This window comes from Anopheles stephensi, chromosome 2 (genome assembly GCF_013141755.1).
Source record: "Anopheles stephensi strain Indian chromosome 2, UCI_ANSTEP_V1.0, whole genome shotgun sequence".
Taxonomy (NCBI): Eukaryota; Metazoa; Arthropoda; class Insecta; order Diptera; family Culicidae; genus Anopheles; species Anopheles stephensi.
The window spans coordinates 31,270,152-31,293,885 of record NC_050202.1 but is presented as its reverse complement, the minus strand read 5'-3'; the positions used below and the strand labels follow the sequence as shown (position 1 = coordinate 31,293,885).

The 23,734-nt window shown below is 42.8% G+C and overlaps 1 protein-coding gene across 1 annotated transcript in view; it reads right to left on the bottom strand.

The window, feature by feature from the left end:
• The window catches only part of LOC118507986, a 92,028-nt gene extending 76,916 nt beyond the window's left edge, over positions 1-15,112 (bottom strand). The window contains exon 1 of the mRNA XM_036047353.1: positions 13,040-15,112. The gene's annotated coding sequence lies outside the window, so the exon portion shown is untranslated. The remainder of the gene's footprint in view (positions 1-13,039) is intronic.
• Between the last annotated feature and the right edge of the window lie 8,622 nt (positions 15,113-23,734).

Here is a 23,734-nt window from a genome sequence, read left to right as displayed (position 1 = left end):
GTTGGGATAGTTTTGTTTGATACCGGAGTGAACCTACGCCGTGGGTGCAAACAAGAGAAAATGGAACCGATGCCGGAACTAGAATGTGGAGCATCGAATGAAGCACACTGACGATATGGAAAAGTTAAACAAAAGCTTGTTGCCGCTAGCAAGGAAGGATAGCGCAAGGTATTATAAGCGAGAAGGCACTGATGTATCGTACACACATGGAACGCTCGGGGATATTTCGGTTTGAAGTGGAAAGCTCGACTCTGGCACGGTTGGAAAGCGACGGCAGAGAATGCTATGTGTGCTTAGAGAAAATAGTTTAAAACTACTATCTTTTGACTGGGCCCAGTTAGACAGATGTGACACATTGAAACTATTACGGAGATTAAGTAAAACACTGCACAGTGGGAGCATGGTGAACATAACTGTGTTGAATGTTGTAATAAGAAATAACTGCTTTGTTTTAATTATGTTTGGCAATTCATCATTTTGTTTACTTACTCTGTATTTATCGTTTAAATTAATCATCAAAACATCTAAAATACTGAAGCAAATTATATCAGTACTGGCTCTCTTAAGTCACAGAAGCGTACCAAAGGATCGATCGAGCGGCACTAAAACTTGGGTTTGAGATTAACGAGGTAAAAATCAAAATGATAGTGGTATCACCAGGTGACCGAACCTTTTGGAGTCGTCTTAAGCTTAACTTTCTGGGGTCAGAAGTCAGTACCGACAAAAACATTGATGTGAAATTCTGATTGATATGGAGAACACGGAAGAGTTCTGACTGCTTAGAAGTCATACTACAGCTTGAGGAAACTTCTGTACTCTAAATATCTGTTACTTCGGACGATGCCGGTGCAGAACTCTGTCCAAGAAGGTTGGTTTAAGAGATAAATGTGGAAGGACAATGGAGGTGCCATTACAGTGGCGAGCTCTACGAGCTGTACAGTCGTCTCACCATCGTGCGGAATACTATATTCCTCGGGCTTCGGTGGGCTGGATATGGTACTGGACTGGCACTGGACGATCAAGCCTGTAAAGTTTTATTAGGCAGTCCACATAGGCAGAATAGGCGTGGTAGGCCCAAAATGGGATGGAGCGATGACGTTGATGCATCCTCCAGAAAGATCGGGATAATGGATTGGCAGACGACGGTGCAAAACCTATTTCAAATCAATTACCTGTTCGAGTACTGCACCATCGTTTATCATCAGTTTGGTTAATATTCCATCAGTGAACAGTATTCCTTGGTCTTCTTGAACCGACGGATAGCCTTTCGTGTCTAGTCGATGCTATGTTTCAGTAACATGATGTCATCTATTAGTGGAGCCCATAGCTCTTTGTAGAACTGATCATTTAACAATTCATCAAAATACTGAGCCCATCGCGAGAGGGCCCTGCTTGAGTTACCTGCAGCTGGTAACTGACCAGATCCCCATCCTTATTTTGACAGCAAGTCGGTTCAGACTTTAGGTCAAAAGTAATATCCACATCATTGAATCTACATTTCTTTGCATCCAGAATTCTATGCAGGTATGCCAACAGGAAATAATCGCTTGGGGCCAGATGTGGAAAGTACGATGAATGGGACAGCAACTCAAACCCCAATGCGTGAAGTTTTGCCATCGTTTTCTATTATTGATGACACGGTACATACAGCTTACTTGGCATCCATGTTGCGTAAAACTCTTAAATATCGTAAGTGTTTCTGTTATCTCAATCAATGTTAACTTACAGTTATCCAAAACTTATTTTCAGAACTTTCGAACGGCGTCATGCATCGGTTATGTCACTACAGCCACATAACCCACGAAACCAATACTTCATGTTTGTTGGTGAAAGTGCAGAGCACGCGTAACACCTATTCATCCATTGTACTGTGGTTTTGACAAAGTTTTTCACATCAAAAAGATTTTTTTGTTTATTCTATAGATTCAACTCATAATCTAATCAACTGACAGCTGTCAAATTAATACAGTTATGTTTTTCAAGTCGTTCTAGTTTCGTTGGTAAAACTGATAAACTATTTATTTAAATTTTTGTGCCACAATTTATGGAGCAAGACTAAAACGTATCTATTCACCTGTTGTGATAAATCTACCAACGTAACAGGGGTTTTCGATTGATAAGGCAATAGCATCCATTTTCATGGAAGCCTTCTTAGATGGAATGGCAAACAACGGTACTTGATCTGGAAGCGGCTTCAGGTGAGAGGGAAATCAAATACCTTTTATGGAGATGCCCTGAGATGATATTGCCATAGTAGCTGTTAATATTCCACGCACTTATCCGAGCGCTGAAAGGACGTGTACAATATCAACGGCTACTATGAGAATATCGTCTGAGAACATCACAATGATCACATGATGAAAAGATTTGTTTGCCATTCCATCTAAGAAGGCTGCCATAAAAATTAGATGCTATTGCCTTATCAACTGACAAACCCTGTGCTATGTTAAAATCCCATAAATTTCGGATTGGGCAATTTTTATTGTAACAGCCTTTCGGCGGTTCTCACTGTACAACGGTCTGTTGTAGAGCGCAGCAAAAAGAGAGTTTATTCTAAGAATTGAACCAGTATTTATAACATTTTCAAGGAGCTGAAAGATCCGTACTCAACGAAAGGCTCTTTGGTGTACGTCCAGTCCGATCAAGCTTTGGACCGAGCTTATACTAATTATAATAATAAAGGAAAAAAAGTAGTTTCTTAGCTATTTAAATAATCGATCAGATTTTACAAACCAATAAGTGTAATTTTTAGCTTATCTTGTTGAGTTCATGTCACATAAAAAAAAGACTGAAATTAGAAATAAATTCTGTCCTCACAAAACCACATCTTTAACCACTATTGCACGTTCAAACAATGAGGATTTCCCTTCTGCGGTTGAGAGAACAATTTAAACACTGTAAAGAAAAACACACGAAGGCATATCTAATGGAGTGTAATGGAGTTTCCCAATATGACTAGTTGTAGTCTCCTAACCCTATTGTTTGCAATCGTACCGGTTGGTCTTTGCTCAATGGCGTGGCTCGCAAAATTTAATGGGCCGCTTTAAAGACCATTAAACGGTCACAACATGTCGTGCCACTGGAACATACAACGAACAAGAGCGTTCCTCTTTCCCGAACGAATATGTAGTTCTAGTTAATCGTTCCGCCAGCAATTTAATGTACACAAAATGGCAAACGAACCTGATGCTCAACCACCCACAAGACTGCAACATTAGTATCTTCTCGCAGTTTTTGTTGTTTCATTCCGAATCCGAAACATCTTTCGCGTGATAGCAAGGCCGTCGGCAATAGAGGTAATGGTTGGGCCACAACTTAGTACAACTGCGTCTTTCGGTCCGTCTTTCTTACATGCGATTAGGTGGCCAACCGACAAAACGGGTAAAAAAAGATAAGAAGCGGTAGAAAGAAGAAAACAATTTATCGCTTCATTAGGCGTCGAGTGATGGACGACACGCGGGGTTGCGTGGCACGCTTAATGACCGCCAGGGAACGAATATCTGAATATCAATAGAGATCGAAGGAGCAGAATGTTTCCGCATCTGTTTTGGGGCTTTAACGAGCCAACGGCTGTATGGTGTCTGCTGAAGAAAACAGAAATCCTTCTACATTCGCTCAAGTCATTCCGCGGGAATCGTTTTGCAGAGCTGCTTTATCTCATTAAAGTTTACTTTGATTCTTATTTATTCGAGATCATTAAAAGAACGTTACCACAAATGGTACGGAGTTTAGCATTCGCAGTTCAAACTCCGAAAGATTACAAAAACCTAAAAACTAAAGAACTAAAGAAAGTAAAGAACAAACTTCTGCCAGGAACAAAGTTCATTCCTCACTCGAGAACCCTAAATGACCTCTGGAAGGGAAGCAGGGGATCCGAGATTGTATCTTCCAATCCAACCCATCATCATCGCTGACAAATAAAATACCAGCCCAGACCGTTCAATATGTCCGAAGAGACGTTAGGACAAATTGCTCCTTCCGTTTTCCAATCGAGCAGTTCAATTTATTCCACTGCAGCTCAAAAGTGGCCGCATTGGTTTCACTTTTCTTCCTTGAAATCCTGTCACTCGCTCGCTGGAAAGGATGCCCCGGGACGACGATGTGCTTTCGCTTCCGCTCGATTTGTGTAGCGATTTGCCTGTCGTATTTGTGAACCATCCCAGCGAATCCTTTCGATTGCCTCTCAAAGACCGGGGCAATCGTTCACATTCACCGTTCATCCGAAGGGATGTGCAGCAAAACATTGACGGTTGGGGATAGGGGATTTTATTTCTTCTCTTTCATTCCGGTTATGGATGGGAAATAGTTTTAAAGCTCAGATGGTTCGATCAATCCTTAACGTTGGATTTAAATGTTTTGATGTCACTTTAACAGGAAAAAGCTATTCACTTTCAGCATTTTCCTTTCGGTGAGCTAAAGGTATAACCCAAACAAGTATAACTGACAATTGAATCATTTCGCAGGAAGTTAGCAACATTCACACGGCAGTTTGTCTCGCAGCAAGTTGCTTAACAAGGTGACAAGTTGCTGCTTGAGCCGGTTGAATTCTGATGGATCTGTTCCGATGTCTCAGCCGACTCATTCTCACCGGCTTGTTGCCAAGTTTCGGGAAAACGAGACAGTGCTCGCTTGTTAACTGACTTAATTGGCCTACCTCAAACTAATGACACTTGATCCTTCCGAGACTAAGACTTCGTCCGCACGGTTCAGCTGTTTTTTGTAGTCACAAAATGGAAAGAGTTTGGGACGAGTTGGGTGGGCGCAACTGTACCGTACCGTGGCGGACCATCCCAATCGACCAACTCCCAACTGGGTCCACCACCGATCGAAGGTGATGTGAGCAAGTTTCGGTAGTGGATGGTTGCACATCTGTACTAATTAGCTTACTGCCGCCCGGTCGGAGGTATTCCGATGACGAGACTGGTTATAATACAAACATTCATTATAACGCTCCAATGGATTGCGTTATCTTGATGTAGGATTGATTAGGGGCTCGAAGCCAGCCATCGAAACAAGTGTCGATGTTGAATGTTACCGGCCGGTGCTGGTGTGGGATTGATGATTAAAGCGCATTAAAGGATACGTGTTACCGAGCACCAAGATTCTCACATATTTGGTGTTGGCTTGTTTGTGTGAAAGTGCTGGGATTTAGTTGAAATATTTGTTTGTTCCTGTTAACAATACGTCAATGATCACACGCCTTCTGATAACCGACCTAACAAGCTTGGAGCTTTCTGGTTAAAGCGTTTTACAGGCATTCATGGTCATGGGGCATTGTGGCAGAAGCGATAGCGGTGCCGGTTTTCACATAGCAAGACCCGGGTTCAAATCATATCCGCACTTTCCTCCTCCTAGAGAAGGTTGGCTGATTGATCCAAGTACGTGGTATAGGTCCTTTACTCTACTTCCGTCTTGCTGGTCGTGGAGTTATTAGCTCGTCAACTTTTACTCTTCCACCGAACCCTGTTCGATGTCAACTTTAAGGCTAAGAAACGCTCGACGCATCGCCGCATTCATGAGCAAGTATCCTTTATTGATTCCCCCATCTCCTACTCCATTGACGCTCCCGCTCTATTATCAGTAAAAAAGGTTCTATGCACCTCACCGTCATCGACGCTCCCGTCTCCCTCTATTGATTACTAATCGCCGTACTGCTAAAAGTCGCAAAGATTCACTATTTTTAACTAAGCGTCTTTTCAACTCAGATTTCCACCTGTTTAACTTTTTCCTTCTCAATTGCATATATCCGTTGCCATCTCTAAAAAAAACATTTGCTAGTTTTAAGGAAAATATTGTTAACGCTTTGAGGTTGACTGATATCTAGAAGTTAATAAGTAAATGTATACAAGACTGTGATATAACAAGACAACCAATACTTCAGATATAGACTTATGTATGACCCCAATATGATGAAGTATTTATACTGACCTCAAGGGAATTATCTGTTAATAGACATCGGCTGCGTGGTCCGCTTCACGGGCAAAGTGTCACGACCCAGCTCAAAGGGTCTTGTTCAGCCGCGTTAAGATTCTTGAGCTGAGTATCTTTTGAAGGTACCATCCCCGTTAACAATAATAAAATTTGTAAGCTGTTGATAGTCTCTACGATAATCGTCAACTGTTAGTAGAGTTGCAAGTGACTCTGGCTCTAGACTAGACTTACTTAATAGAAGCTTACCTAATAAATGACCATCTGCTTCATCTTCTATGGAAGAACAACGAGATGTCCGAGAAGTTTTGGCCTGCTGTTTTTGCAAAAACAAAAACAAATGATTCAAGGATCTTTTAGCAACATCAAAATTCAGTTTTGTACACAAAAAGCATACTCACACGCCTTCATTTTTGGCTGACAAATATAACAGTATCTTCTATACACGCAAGAAACATACCCGCGTAGCATCCCGTTCATGAAATTTTCAGAGTGCAATATGAAAGAAAATTTCGCTTTTCCCGCTGGAAGGTCGCGTCGCTCATCGCGGACTATCTACGATTCGCCGACCAAAAAAAAAATGTAGGCTTCGAAACACTTCCCGGAATGGAATGGAATAGACAATCACCATCATCAGAGCACGTTGTTTTCTCCTCGCGCACTCATATTCTGCAGGTACGAGGGAAAAAACACACACCGGCACAAGAAAAGAAGTTTTCATTTTCGACAGAAAAAAAAATCGTGTCAGAAAGGAAAATTCCAATCCGTATGCATATAGAAAGTGGTATGAATGTTCTACTGTAGCATTCATAATTCACCGGTGTTCCGGAGTTTTTTTTTCTCCTGGAGCCAAAGAAATGAAGCAGTATCGCGTTGCAATGCATTTGACGCAATGCCAGCCAATGTTGGCGAAGTTTTGCTGGATTAGCCCAGTTAGCTTCACGTCCGTTCGCTCGGGAACAAAGGCTTCCCAGTTTGAAAATACGAAAGGCTAAACTCTCGGAAGGGCGAAAAAAGGGCTACATGAAGAATGCTTGCAGCATTCCAGGCGCAAAACCGGCAAAAGGATGCAGTTCCCCCCCTTTTCCTATGAATTCTAAATCCCGCTCAGTCAGTGCGCGTGCTAAAAACCGGCCCGTATGCGAAGGGAAAATTCGCTCATCCTGTTTCGAGGTAATGATGAGATGACGAAGATAAAAAAAAACGGACGAGGTCCTTGGAAGCCGGAACCACAGTCTGTCACGAGCCTGCTTGTCGGCCCTTTCACTCGCTGGGGATCGCACGTGAGAATCCTCTTTTTTGTGTGTTTGTGTGACAGTAAAATATTGCAAGTTTGCGTTTGTGGTATGTCAACTATTTGTCGCCTTTGTTAGTTTTTGGGGTACAAAAGAGGAGAAAAGAAAAACGTCGCTGGCATCCGGAAATGGAAATAACTCACGGTTGAGTAAAAGCATCACGTAACTCATGCAAACAAACCGCACCGAAACCGATCCGGCAAAAACAATCTTACGGTGTCGAAAAACACAGCGGAATGTGTGTACGATCGATGTTTAAGCTCCAAGGAGTAACAGTCATTCAGTGAAGAATTTTCAGGATAATAGACAAAAAAAAAACACGCTTCAAGCTTTTAAACGAATTCCGGAGCTCAAATGTGTCAAACGGCTCAATGTCCTGAAGGCAAAGGACGAGAGAGTTAATTAATCGATACGGTTTGCTTTAGCCTACGGTTCGTCGAAATATGACCACAGAGTGTGATAAAATTGTGGAGGGTTCATCGCGCAATATCCTTTCTTGGTTTGTCCTTTTGGCCTGTTCTTGCCGCCTAGCTACGTTTTGTTGACATTTTGATAATAACCCTCTAGTAAATCGTTTAAAGCCCACGCGGGTGTGTTTCATTAAAAATTTGGGACTGGACCGGACCAGCATATCCTACCCATCTCCAGTGAACAATGGGAAAAAATCATGGCGACGTGGACAAAATTTAAATTTTCAATGAAAATATTTCTTTTAATAAATGTTTATGGGATCTGTGGTCCTGCGTGGAGTTTGAAACCGCAAGTCCTTTCTTGTTGGGCGCAGTCAAGAGCATCGGCAGACGACCGGGTACAGAAATAAGAGAAATTTTGGCGACTAGGGACCTCGCTAACATGAGGCTCATCTTCCGATTTGCCAGAGACAACGGTCTTATCATTTGATTCCGCATCCCTATTATCCTTTCAATCCTAAGACATTCCCCTACGTTCCTTTTTTGTTATTCGTTGTGTTATCTTTGTCTTAAGTGATTTTTTTTTGTAGTGCCACGGGTGATCCGTTGACGAAGCAAGAGCATCCGGGATCAATGCCGACACTGTGGTAAAAAGGGAGTCAGTCTTTTTTGAGTAACAGCGTTCCTCTTCTCTGTCTAGCCTAGATGGGGCGAGCCCGGTCTGGCTGGCGTTGGGTTCGGAGGAGGTCGGCAAGTGCAGCCTCGTGATTTTCAGAGACCCTGCTGTTACGGGATGAATCTCGCCGATAGTTTCTGGATTCGGTGCTGGCCTGCTTGGGCTATCACTGCTGGGAAGATTGAGGAGCGCTTTACGCAAGCAAATATTTGTACTGTCCAGATTGCTGTTCTCTTTTTGTTTTTGTTTTGTTTTTTTTTGTCAGGATGTTGTATGTTTCATACACACCACCATCACACCCACAGACAGCAATAGAACCTGACCAATATATCGGACATCCAATAGCACTTCAAAACTACCACCACAATAGACCTGGACTATCCCGCCGCAATAGTCACACATCCACAGTCGAGTATGCCCGGGATAAGACAAATGACAGGGAGGAAATTCCTTGTCAACTATTGTATTTTGTTATATTTGTGAAACTGTAATTCGTCAACACACGCGGTGTTGACTATACGGTGACTAGCCGTCACACTTTAAATAAATAAATAAATAAATAAATAAATGTTTATGGGAAAAATTTTGTACTTGAAGGATACTTATAAAATCCTAATAAACGCTTAGCTTAAGGCAAGAAAGGTTGAAAATTTAATTTTTTATTTCATGATTTTTTGAAGACTTTTTTTCAATTTAAAATTCCAATAAAATTTGATGGTCTGAAACCAAATTCATGTGTTTGAATAAACATGAATCAAATGCATCAGTTTTGAAAATGATGCATGAAATTAAAATAAATACCATGTTTTGTATACAAAATTTAATAATCCCTGTTTAAAGTTCACTTTAGAAATTAATATCATTCGCCCAACTTTTGCTTATTCTTCTTTTGCCCTTTCTGTTATAGATCGACACACTACTGTGGCAGATGAGTTGTGTTTATTTAAATTAATTAACGTACCATTTGCCTGCGCCACTACCTCGGCCCCGGTTTGCTAAGTTACTTAACAGGGGACACCCATTTTTAAAAGCCTTGAAGCACGTTCCGGATTTATGCTGACTGCAGCTGAGATAAACCGCATGAGGGCGTCGAGCTACCCCGACCCGGGTACAGGCAGCCTTTATCCGTCCCACAGAGTGTGTGTGTGTGTGTCGGTGTGTGGGAAACCACAGGCAACTAGCAAGCAAAAAAAAAATACAGAAAGAACAGTCCATTTTTGGTCACCGGACCGGAATGAAGGCAAGGATGCCCTTGCTCGTATGTTAAAGCGTGTCTCCGGTAAGAGGATTTTCTTTTTGAAGCTCGCGCACTGATACCGCTTCGCAGCGAAGGTGTGTCCCGAGAGCTAAATCTTTCTGCCCTCAGCAGCAGTTAAATCGGTAAAAATGGCGATGACATGGCAACTGAACAGGCAACCACGCAAAAAGCAAGCGGTACGGTTTCGGTTCGATTGAAGAGCTTCCCCGGCCAGGACGAAGGAATCCTTGCGCAGCTGGAATGTAATGTGGAGCTTTTTTTTTCTTCTGCACACACACACACTGAAGAAAAGGAACACTTTGTAATAAATCACTAAACAGCGAAATAATTCTTCTTGGAGGTTCATATTTTTTTATCGGCCATCCAGCACTTCCCCATCGTTTGCAGACACGCAAGGCGGTTTTTTTTTACTATGGAAAAGGCCACCATCTCCAAATGCAATTGATTTTTCGTTGGCATCCTATTTTCCTGTCTACTGTCCCGGAACGGATCTGCGGATAAACGTCGTCGGTATCCCTTCGACTAAAGCGGGCAACCAATTCAAGGGGAAACCTTCTGGCTAGTACGCGGCTGCTGGAAGCTGGTGCTTTAATAGCGTGAGGCACCATTTTATTGTAAACTTTCAACTGCTGCCAGAGTGGGAAAAGAGCAACCGAACAAACAGAGTAAGGCAGAAGTGGGAAAAATTGATTCCATTACACGATAAACGGTGGGTTGCGTGTACAAAGATTTTCACCAACACGAAACTACAAACAGACCATTCTCTTGCTTGTGATGGTTACAAGCAAAAAAACAAAAAGGTACAATTCCCACGTGAGAACAATATGGTCACGATGATTACTATTGTGGCCAGGAGAAGGGTATGCTGGTGAAAAATGCCACACACTTAAGGGACTGCTCCGTGCTGACAGTGCAAGAAGCGACGCCATGTACTCGACTACACCACACACACAACCATACCGACAGACTGAATCGGGTGCTACAATCATCAAGTCGTTTGAGGTCTCATGTTTGTTGCTCGCTGATTGAGATCGTGATTTTGCCGGATAAGAAACCGTCTCGAACAGCATCCCTTCGCCTCATCAAGGTAGGTAGAGATACCTGACGACTTTCGACAAGAAGAAACGAAAAATGCAAAGACACCCGCGTTCGGTTCTTGCGAACTGATAACTGTTGGGAAAAGCTTGTGTGGGCGGGCATCAAATCACACATTTTCATATCTCTCGTGCCCATCCTGTGGCGGTGAAGAAATGCCGTTTTGCCGGGTTTGCCATGTTTGGGAAAGAATTTGCAATTTGTCTCCCGTTTTGTTCCCGACGGACTAGCCCCATGAGTACGGCGCACGTTAAATTGATAGCAACCTTTTAGCAATATACCACCGTATACGGGAGGAACGTTGTAGACGGGTGGGTAGAATCCAGACACTAGTGGCGCAGCAAATGGCAAAGGTGAAGATGTGTGTTGTCAGGTGACAGCGCGACGTTTGATGAAGGTAGCGTTTTTGGCTGTTTGAGTAAGTGGTTTGGGTGCGCTCGAATCGAAGATAGAGATATGTTGACATCATTTCAATTTACAATTTCAGGGGCACATCAAATTAATATTTTCGGAGTCCTACATGGGTCGGATTGTGAATATCCTAGTAATTGATTTTGCTTTTAAATGCTGCTCTTTTTACTAAGAGAATATTTGTATACAGATTGCTTGTATACCTTGCTCTTAAACACTTAAATACGATTTTTTTTTCTTGTAGTAACGTCCAGGTCGTATATTTTACGAATTTCACGAAATTCTGCAAAAAATTACTTTTATCTGATGCAATGACAGTCCAGCAACAGCTAAAGCAAGGAAGCCAGAATATAGTAATCCGAGATCTCTCGTGGTTGAAGTCACATAAATGATCTTAAAGTTGCATATGAGGGCATAGCTAGAGCAAGAATCTCGGTCAATCTTAATGGCCTTTGCCAAGGAGATAGGCTTACCTGTCTTCTCTTCATCCCAGCTCTAAAGAGGGCTCGAGAGATCACCGATTGAATTTTTGGAGGACCTATTCTATGAGTCAATCCAAATCCGGGCATACGTTGAGGACATAGACATCATCGGCTTGCATATCTAATATGTAGCAGAGACTTTCTAAAGGATGACTGTGATTGGAAATCAAGAGTCATCACCGACACCAACAAGTTGCGACTAGGTCGTTAGACTAGATCGTTAAGAAATTGCTTTATACAGCACTCCTTTTACGATTGACAAGGAGGCTACTTTGTAAAATATTTACGTCTCTGAAATATGGACTCGGCAACAAAAAATGACGAAGTTCTTTAAGGAGCGTTCGTGAGGAAAATGCTTGGGAAGATCTTCTGCTCCGAGTATTTATTTATTGTTCATAATCATTAACATATAGTCATCTGCTCAAAGTCCTGGTCTCTTACACACGAAATCATAATTGGATTATTTAAAGGAAATAAATAAATAAACAGCTACAAGGAACGATTCAAGAATCGTCAAAGTAGCCGTCATAAACTATGGAAATCAGCTTCTAACCAGAGAGCTTTAAGTGTGTCAACCATCTGCATGATTGGATCACTATTACAAAATATTCTATTTCTGAAGTGAGATCTTAATAGTTATCTATCTCTTATCGATCGACTAGGTGCTAAGGTGTTAATAGAACTTAGACTAGGCAGGGCGTCAATTATCCCAGTTCTAATGTTGCGAAGCAAAAAGCACTGTTCCGTTATTCTTCTTTGTTGTAGTGTCTCTAGTCCAAAGAGCAAACATCTAGATCGAATAAAATACTAGCGAAAGAATAGAGTTTTCGTAAAATTATTTGAATGGTATCTAAACTGGCTGTTCTTTAAAGTTGTTGTGTAGACCAAACTACACAAAAGAATTCTATTATCGAACGATTTATACAAAACGACAGAGTTTGCAATGAAACAAGATCTTCGATGTACCGTAATATTAATTCAGGTTCGTACTGGTAATCTGGATCCGATAGGATCCGGTATGTTATGGTCTCGTCATAAGTCTGACACCGTACTTCCCAGTTCATATTTAAAAAAATCGGATTATGCTTAGTTTAGCGGACTTCTCCAGTAGCTTAACTCCCTAATCGTTAGTAGCGCCAGGTGAGAAAATAATTATGTTAACGATCAAGGTGTTGTAAATAGAGCATAAATTTTATTATTTAATATTCGTATGTAGATTTTTTTAAAGATCAAATATTGAATATACTATAAAGTAGATTCCTTAGGCTGAATGCATTATGCAAAACACCTGAAGTTATGCAATTATTTGCTAAGACTCCATTCTTTTGTTCACAATCTTGAAAGTGGAATGAACCTGAGAATGTAAAACTACAGAGTTGGGAGTATCATGTGTATCCCATTTTGACAAATTTACAAAAAAAAAAATATTTTAAAATGATCCGAAACCCTGAAAAAACAGTGCATAGATTGTGCTTGCTACTTACCATTTAAGCGGTAGCTCCAAGATGTTGGTTGTCACTTGCTAGAATATTAACTTATCAAACAATTTCTTAACGCACTAGAATCACTCGATTTTGTTATCGAAGCCCAATCAAAAAACAACACACACACACACACACACACTGCCACATTGACACCGTAGCTATTCCACAATATTTGTTCCGTCTGCTTGAAACCAAAACTTCACGCTGCTCGTAAAATTACGCTCCAACAGTATCAATTTCACTGGACCACTCGCATCCTAAAACGCTTCCCAGAACGGCACAAGAATGTACACAAACACAAGCACACACACACACCTTATTCGATGGAGCTTAAACTGGCACACACACACTTTCCAAGGATCCAATCTTTCACGTAATTCCTACGGATCACTGCACACCGTTTCCGCGTTTCTTTTGGGCTTTATTTTTCCTTTCTCTTTGTTAATTTAATTTCAAACTTTAAACACCACAACACTCTGCTCTGCTGCTCGTTGTATCGCAAACGATCCTTTCCCTGCGAGGTGATTCCGTACCAGGACCTCTTCGTCGCAACGTTACATCCACTCCACTTCCGTAACACTCTGCTCCAGAGCCGATCGTACGTGAGACGATTTTCCCATCAAATTAACCGACCGAAACAGTAGCAGCAGCAACAGCAGCAGTAGCAGATGGAGGACGCACCACTGGCAAAGTTGAAACCCAAAATTTCCCCAATTCTCAACCTCAGACCATTGGCTCGGGTATCGGTACGCCTGGGGAGGGAAACCGCGCACTCGTCATTTGAGCGACGCCTCGGGTGCTCTTTTTAACGAAGATCGATTGGTTTTTGGCTACTAATCATCACCCACCGGTTCGGTTGGGGACGCTCGGTAAGGGATTATCAGGGCGAGCTTCGATTGGCCATTTCGGGGGAAACAAATACAACCGACACGGAAATGATTTAACCGACTGCTGCACACACTTTGTTGGGGGATACGCGACCCACTGAACAAACTTCACTCCCCGGTTTTTTTGTTAATTGGTTTTGATTCTTGGCCACTTCTTAACGCACTTTACCACACTTTTTCAATCACACTTCACTTCAATTTCACGATTATTTCCCCCTAGCGATTTTGATGAATTTTCTTGGAACAGTTTGGAGAGTATTTAAAATGCACAAGGAGCACGATTTCAGTTTTCACTCTTCATTTCAGGTAATAAATTCCGATTGACATTTGACCAGCAACGGTTTCCCTAAAAACGGGGCCCAGCCAACTTTTCGGTACAGAGAAACCTTTCGAAAGGACAAATCGCACCTGTTCCTTTTACCATCGATCCACTCACTTACCCTGCACCATTCCTGTGCCACTCCCGGTAACCGCAGAAGGTGAGCCGCAGGTGTGAGTAATTACTTTTCGATGTTCGGTAAATAATTTCACACTTTTTCGGACCAGCTTTCCACTTATCTCCACTTACTTTCTAGCTGCAGATGGCAACCAAACCAAAACTGTTTGAAATAGCTTTCAACGAACTATTTACGACTGTTTAAGATGGGGGGGAGAAGGTCACACTCGGCTGCTGCACACCGACGTCGCTCAGGGTACTGGGAAAGGAGATTTGTTTTTTTTTTTTTGTTGGTGAATTTGAATCACAGATTTTTTTTTCGGCTACTATTAAACATATGACACCTATCATCCGTACTATGTTTTGTATTTAAATAAGGACTCCACTCCAGACAGAGCGCAAGTTGACACTACGGCACTCTTCACCGACCGAGAGCAACAACGACACGAGCACACGAACACACGCACCGGACCTCACGAAACGGAACCCCAACAGCTGGTCAAGGACTGTGGAGAGGTTCGGGTTCCAAGCGTGCCTAGGTTTGGTCGAACGACGGCGATAAAACTTCCCGGAGCGGCCAACGGCTGCACACTATCCCATGGCAAACGTCAGCAACAAACTGTCGTTCGCTCGCTCGCTCGACCCCCAAAAGTCCCGGCTTGAGCTCGCGCGAGCTCGACCGGGAATCCTTGCTGCTGCTTCGTCGGCAACCTACCGAACCGGCGTGCTCCCCATCAGCTCCAGACCATCCTGCACCCTGCCCGAGCCCGTTCGCTGATGCTTGGGTTTTTGCGGTGTTGGCTGCGGTTCCAGCACCGTCCTTTAGGTTCCGAAGCGCAACAGACAGAGTACGGATCCTTTACGGGAATGTGTGGTTGTGTGTGTGTGTGTGTGTGTGTGTGTGTGCGTGAGGCAGTGCGAACGGAGCCGAACACGAGCGGTAGCTACCCGAACGGAAAGCTTTCCCAGCTGTGGAGCTTTCGTTTGCCACGCGCGAATATCGTCATCGTTCGGGTGCGCTCGGGATTGTTTCGGATCGGTGCAGTTGGTGAGCTGGCGATGTTTTGAATGTCAGGTGCCACTGTGCCTGGCCAGTCTGTCATGCAGAGGTGTTGCAGGACCGGCGGAACGAACGACTGTTGCTTTCTGTTGTTTACGGCAGAGCGAATCTTCCTAGAGCAGTCTGACGGATGGATGGATGGACGGAGTCACCGGGTTCGTTGTAGCATTTTAAAAGCGGAAGTGCCATGAAAAGATTTAAATACTTAATAGTGCCGCAGCAGACGATGGAGTCCCACACGAGCCACACGAGGGAGCATCCACAAATGCACAGTAGTAAATGGATGCTTCACCAAGTGGTTGGGTGTGCAGTGTTCTACTTCGGCTGCTCAAATGGATAGAAGCGACTCACACACACACACGCACCAGACCACGCGACTCGAACCGCATTCTTGCGCTTTGTGGCAGCAGCAGATGTAATTTCGAACAATCTCAAACACTGCACTGGTGCGGCGCATCACCGCAGGCAGAAATACCTGAGCTTAAGTGCTGCTGTTGCTTCTTTTATTTCCACCCCGAACACCCCGGGGCGGGTTCGCTTTCCTCGGAAAACGCCAGGCCCGAGCAGATGTGTCGGTGCTTCGGTGTGCAAGAAGCTGTTGTTATCTTTCTGCTTGCTTGCTTGCTTGCCTGCCCGCTTGGAAGGTGAGCCTCGACCGGCCCAGAATTCCGTACGCTCGTGCACGTTGTTGGGGCTGGTGTTTTATTTTCTTCGCTCACTTCCCCACTAGAATATGCTTTAAGGATACTACTGGGCACCGTGTTTGCATTGCTTCTATTTGCTTTTTTTTCTCTCCCGTTTTTCCTGCTTCCTTCTTACATACGCTTTGAATTGCTTTGATGTTTCCCACGCCGCTTGGCGATGGACGATAACACAACACAGAAGCTCATTTTCACTTTCTTTCGCTTATTTCATGCGCACTCATCAACTACTTTTATCACCACAGGCGTTTGTCGTCGGTTGCCGTTTGGCTTTGCTTGCTTTCTTTTGCCGTTGTGCAGTAAATTAGCTCATCGTTCACTCAGAAGAAAGCTCGCATCCCATCATCGCTTCATCCTCGCTGCTCGCAGCCAGGCGCTCGCGCTGCTCGTGTGAGCTTGATCCTCGCTCGTGTCTGCTCACCGATGTGTCTGGTTTTAATTTATGATAATAACCAGCGATAATAAGCACGCATTTCGGACGCACGCAGAACATACACGCGTGTGGACACGGTTGGTGCTGCATCACCAACATTATTGGCACAGGACGGTCGGGTACAACACACTACGGTCGGTGGCTGTCACCGGGTTTGCGTGCCCTTGTCGCCGATATCACGAACCCCAGCACTGCCAACGAATTTCATTACGAAAATTGGTTTATACTGTACGCATACACCCGTCACGGTACAATTCACGAGTTAGAATTTTGGTTGTTGTCCGGTAATTGTGTTTTGTTTTTTCTGTTTGATATCCTTACAGGGACGGTCAGGTCGCGGGTGGTACGTGTGAATTTATTTATGCCTTATGTTCAAATTGTAAGTATTCTTTCTAGCATTTATGATTACAAACGGAAGATATTTGGATTACTTTTGCTACACTGTAATACAACTTTTATTTTATAGTAGTATTAAGAATGAGTTAATTATTTTGAATACTCCTGGGGAATATCTAATGATGTGTGTTTGGAAGATCATCGATTGAATGTTGTTATGATAAATGAATGTGAATTTGATACAAATAAAATTAGTTGGACGAAATCTTATATCCCTACAGATATCTTCAGAGATCGGAGGGGACTAGCGCTCAGATTCCAGTGTCCTCAGTGAGACAATCGCAGTCGTTAACTATCTACTATTTATTTATAATAGACAATCTTAGTGCTGTAAAAGCTCTGAAATCTCCAAAGATTTAATATAAAAACAGTTTAACTATAATACTCGGGACAGCATACCTGTTCCATCTTCTGGGTACCATCTTCTACAAGTCATAAACATCATTGGTTTGAGGCTATCGTTTGTAGCACTTTTGAAGTTGTCCAAAACTGCCCCTATCTGGGGTCAAAAGTCAGCACCGACAACAACATTGATGTTGATTTACGAGCAACCTTGCAACTTCTTCACTCAAAACACCTGTCGCGACAGAGGAAGCTGCTACTGTATGGAACAATTATAGTCCCAGTACTCATATCTCTGTTCCCAGGACTCTGTACAACACTGACGAATCTCTCTAGGCGTGTTCGACAGAAAAATACTCAGAAAGAATGTCTCTCACCATTGTGCAGAGAATTAGACTTGCAAGGCTTCATTGGGATGGTCTTGTCACGAGAATGACACTGCCACAAATATTACATCTAATAAAACAATTGTTGGATTGATTAAATGTTGCCGAAATATGACGAATGAATTAAGGCAAGTCGGGTGTATTACGATAAAATGACACTAGACATTAGAATAAACAGATGCACGTTGGAAGCCAGGAGTGTAAGACGTTCTCCAACTTACATCCGAAACAGTTGTTTGAATTACTTTTGGCGCTCAAACTCCAAACGTACTCGGAGAGTTACCCTGAACCATAGTTACAACAATGCAACCAGGTTGAGTTAAGCTCAAATAACGTTAACTACAACACAAAGCTATACCTGCAACAGTATTTAGCCCCAACTCCACCGAAATTCATCTAATCCCAACCGAGCGGTACGGGGATGAGGCAAAGTAAAAGAAGGAAATGTCTTGTGAACTTTACACATGGCCAATACAAGAGTGGCTGACGATAGGAGATTGTATCATCTCATGTAATGCAAATAAAAACTTTTTTATACACCAATAATAATGCTTTTTTCGATAAAAACTCCAATAAAACTGTTTAAATGGAGCTATGAGCCAATGACTGGTAATAGCTTAGAAGGATGGATTACTCACAGCTTTCCAGGCTCGTCCGTCCTATGCATATGGATATCTCTCGAGTTAGGTACGCAAAAGCAAAGCAATCAACGAGTCAGTATCTAAGGCCCTATTTCTGGAGATTAAAGAGTCTTTTTTTAAAAGCTGGTAAATAAAGCTGGTAGGGCGGTCCGAGACGATAACGGCGCCGGTATTTACACGCCAGGCCGGGGTTCAAATCCCATCCAGACCGTCTCCCCTAACGTAGGGCTACGGGTACTTTGCTACGGGTAAAATCAAGTCACAGAAAGCCAGAAATGGCAGGCCGAGACCTTTCGAGGTTGTGGTGCCAACGAAGAAGAAGAAGAAGAAAAACGTAAATACTAACGACTAATACTTAATAGGGGCGGTGGTCTGGTGACCAAGGAGAAGGACCGGGATTCAAATCCCATCCACAAGCAGGCTGACTATCCAGCTACAGGTAAAATTAAGTCACCGTAAGCTAGAAATGACTGCTCGAGAATTCTCGAGGTTGTAGTGACAAATAAGTAGAAGAAATACTAAACGATTATAGAGCATAAACCAATAGTGAAGGATCCACAAATTAACCTCTTGATTTGCATCTTTGACGACCCATTTGACACACTGCCATGGAACGGACAAAGGTTGAAATTTGAAATTTTCTGGGAAGTATACAGTTATAGCGATGGTTTTTATGTAATTATACTGAGTCAATTTTTCATATCTCATATTAACTCTATACTCAAGGCAATGATCAAGGGGTTCAATTCAACCTCAATATAATAATTCAGGCTTTAATGATAAACATGGTAAAACATAAAAAATAATTGAAAATTTCTAACCAAACCAATACGTTGCTAATTTTAACTTTCGTACTGGTACTTTAATCCCCAACTCTCACATAATAATTGAACATCTTAAAAAGACCGTGCCGTTTCACATAAGAGAGGCACATACATTCGCTTCGAGTGTCATAGTAAAAAGAAGCTTTAAGAGCGAACCCCCTTCTTAACGTGTGAACACGAGTAGTAGTGATCAATGTTCGCTTTATCACGCATATCCTTTCCGCTTGAACAGTTTTGCAAGCAACGTCGAACCACGTGCTAGGGATGAGCTCGAAGGTCGGCAGCGGTCGATGGGATGGAAACGCCCGTGGATCACGATTTTAATCTACCAAATTGAAGCACGCACGGCTTAACCCTGGAACGGTACCAACGCTACTATCCATTATCGGTGCTAAATCATCCCTGTTCGCCGGTGGAGCAGTCGGCTCCAATACCAGACTCTGAACATTTCGAGGAAGCAAAGGCCTGACAACTATGTCTATCGTATCTGTCTTGCAAATATGAAGACACCAAACCAACTCGATGCATGATACACACTTCGTTGTTGTGCTTTTTTTTTACCGTCACTTGACGCTTCCCAACCAATTCGTCATTGATTCTTTCACACGGACGATGGGAACAGTTTCCCTTTTTTGTGAACCAAAAACTTTATACACACACACACTCGAGAGCTAGAACCGAAACAAAAACCCCAAACCCAAAAAACATTTCGTGTCAAACCCTCACCAAACGATCGGACCACGGATATGGATGGATAAAGTTTGTCAGCTTACCACTGTGGCGAGTTTTGTCTCACCCCGGACACACACACCGCATGAACTTTTCGGCCCTATAACTAAACGACATCCAGAAAGGTCAACTGGACGACGATAACTTGCCTCTCCTGGGTCGATCGCACGAACCGAGCACAGACCGAGAATGAGTTTCAAATGAGTTTTCCCTGCCACGACAACCACAATAGATAAGGTGCGAAAAGTGTTGCTTAGTCGTGTGCCGGTAGGCTTTCCCCGGGAATTGTGCTTCGCTCGGATCGGAAAGTTCTTTGAACGTCCATTGGAGAGAAACGGGCAAGTGTTTTTCCTTTTAATTTTGAAAATAGTTTAGCACCGAACCAACCAATTACTGTGATAGCTTCTGCAAGCAACAGTAAGCAGTCTTTTGGATTAGCTTTCACCAGAGGGAAAAGTTTTCCTTCCAAGAAAGACGCTCTCTGCAAGCATCTCATGCACCATCTAAATTCATGGCGAAAGAAAACAAGTGGCAGCAAAAAGAGATTCCGAACCGCTTTCCAAAGGATTCAGCATTAGCAAGTTCACATCGTCAATCAAAACGGTCGCCATGTTGTTTTTTTTCCCCCATTTTGAACAATCTTCCCAATAGTGTTCATCATCAAAGGAAAAGAATCGAAATTAATGCAGCCGGACACTGTTTTCGCGATTCGTATTCTAGGTCGATTGTTTACATTTACACCCAGCACCGACACGATCAGCTGTCTGTAGGAAAAGTTTTCAATTCCGATTTTCATGTACATATTTTCTCCGTCCAGTCTCCAGCCCCGGCATCACATTTTCCAGATCCTTTCTTTTTTTCTCCCCATTCGCAAAATCAAAACGAATGCTTCCGATGGGAACCGAAAGTTGTTGGGCACAGTCCAACGTGGCGTGGCGACTAGGTTCGAAATGAAAATTTTCCGTCTCGCGATGCCGCTATCCGGCGGACGGGCGGATGTCCGAAGCGAAAGCGTGCTGTAATGCTGTTGGCTCTCGGTACACACCGGATGTGAGTTGGTGGTAACTTTCGCACCATACGATTGCCACCAACGGCCAACGGCCGGATGTTTCGGTACAGTTTTCTGGCGCTGGTCTGGTACTATTTCCTGCATCTGCAATGCGTATATATTTCACGTTTTCACACTTGTTTGCTTGGTGCTTGGCGGACGTGCGGCAGTCTAGCGGTGTGCTAAAGCGGTGTGTGTGTGGCAATAAAACGATGGTGTCCTGAGGTGTCTTGTAAATCGAGGTCGGTCTTGAAATTTGATAAATGATATTGTTTGTGTCGGAAATAACGATCTGCATTGATGGGTTTTTGCAGCAGGAAACATGATTATTTAAATGCTGGTTCTGCTGAATGAATGTTAGCTAGAAATGGAAAATATGACCTCCAAAAGAGTCTCAGCAAAAACAGATCGCGTATTGAAGTGTTCGTTTCGTAGCCCATTGTGTTCTTAATTCTGTAGGCTCCAAATAGCTCTGAAAGCTATCACAACGTTATGTTTCGTAAGAATGTAAGAACCCTTATACAGAGGCGGATTTATTCGTTACGGAGCTCCAAGCGGTACAATGGATTTGGGGCCCTTAAACTTCGAAATATTGTTTTAACAACGACAACGGTTTAGTCATAAGTCGCAATCGCAGTCGCAATAAGCAGTCAGAGGAGATATCGACCTCAAGAAGGCCTTCGTGTTGTTGGCCTGCTGAAACAATCTTCGTTACCGCTTACGAAGCGGTTATCTACTAATCCATGTCTAAAGATATTATCTACTAATCTATTATCCTGGCCGTTCTGTAGGACGTACCAACGCCATCAATTTACTTACTTTACTTACTTGCTTATCAGGCACTACAACCGCTTTGCGGTCTTGGCCTGCTGCAACAATCCTCGATACCACTCACGGTTTAGCGCCGTCGTCTGCCAATCCGTTATCCCGGCCGTTCTGGCGGACGCATCAACGCCATCACTCCATCTCAATTTGGGCTTACCACACCTCCTCTGCCCGTGTGGACGGCCTAAAAGGACTTTACGGGCTGGGTCGTCCGGTGCCTCCGATGACCGGTTGACCATCAATTTACGCCTATTTCTATCCATGGGAACGATCTACAAAGAATTTGCAGGTTGGGTCGTTCGCTACCATTCCCATGACGTGACCAGCCCACCGGAGCCTGGCGAATCTTATTCTCTACACCATGGCGTGATCACCGTACAGCTCGTAGAGCTCGTTATTTTACTGGTTCCTCCATCCCCTCTTGACTTTTGATAGGCTCGGATCCAAATAGGTCTGGATGATTTTCGCTTAACTGTACACCCCCGCGGCCTTAATCTGTGTTGGTAAAGAGGGCCGTAAAATTATTTTTAATATGTTGCAAATAATACAATACGCAGCATATAATGATTCTCTAGTAATCGATCATAGATTAAAGTCTTTTATGCGACAACACATTTCGCATGAATTTGGTAATGATTGTTATAGCTATCATATTGAAACTCCCAACATCAACCATTCCATCAACTCAGGAAAAATGTGAAAAGGATCGGTATTTTCATGGAGTCAGAAAGTCCAGATAGGGCGGTCCGGAGGCCGAGGTAACAGCGATGCCAACAGCGCTCTTCACACGGCAGGACCAGGGTTCAAATCTCATCAGAGACCGCCTCCCCGTACGCAGAGATGACTACTTTGCAACGGATAAAATCAACCAGAAATGGCAGGCCGAGACCTTTGCAGATTGTAGTGCCTAGGCAGAAGAATAAGAAAGTCCATAAAGATATTTAATTGCTTTAACTCAATCAATGAGAGAAGACAAGAGACATTTGTTGCTAAATAACATTTTTGAGTATTTATATTGGTCCAAAATAAGATTAAATTTAAATTTTGAAAAATCCACAAAAGAACATTTATTTACATAATTTTACTAAAAATGATGTGATGCATTTAATTTAAAGGACAAAGTTAAACACTATGCATTGAGGTATAATACGTGAACCATTTCTAATTGATATGCAGAGAATGTTTTGGACTGTTTCTTGTTCTGTAAAATTAAATTCCACCATGGGATAGAAGTCCAAATTAAATACCGGATGCAAAACGAATATCAGAAGTGACTCCTGATTTGGCAGTTGCAATGCTTTAAGGCTGATTCTAAGCCAGCTGGATCTGTTAAGAGCTGCCTAGAATCGCTAATAACCAGCAGAAACCATCGGTACCCAAAGTTTGAAGCTGTGGATGCAACTCCAACCCCAAAACCCCATTACTAATGCTGACCTTATACAGGCGGAATAGATTTAAATTACCTCGTTATCGGGATGTTATACTTTGCTGCGAAGGGATGCTCTGTTTTTCCTTTTTCTTTTTGGCTTAACGACCTTCACTAGGCTATGTCGGCCATTTAATTGCTTGATATACTTATTGATACGTCGCAGGCAGATTGTTATTTGTCCGGAGGGGATTTTATACTTGGTCATGCAGTGTGGAATAGTGTTGAGAGATTCAGCATTCGAAAGATTATATGATCCAACCCATAGAAAGATTCGAATCGGACTGTATCCTAAATGACAGATTCGAATCCGATTCGGAATGCATAGGGATCCGTATCCGATTCGGATTTAATAAGGATAAGAGGATTGACATTTGTGATTCGATTGAGATTCGATAGGGATTCAATAATAATTCTATTGAGAATCCATTAAGATTCCATTGGGATTCGTTTGGAATCTGATTGGGATTCAATTGAGATTTTATTGAGTTTCAATTGGAATTCGATTAGGATGTTATTAGCATTCCAGTGGAATTCCGTAGAAATACGATTGAGATTCGA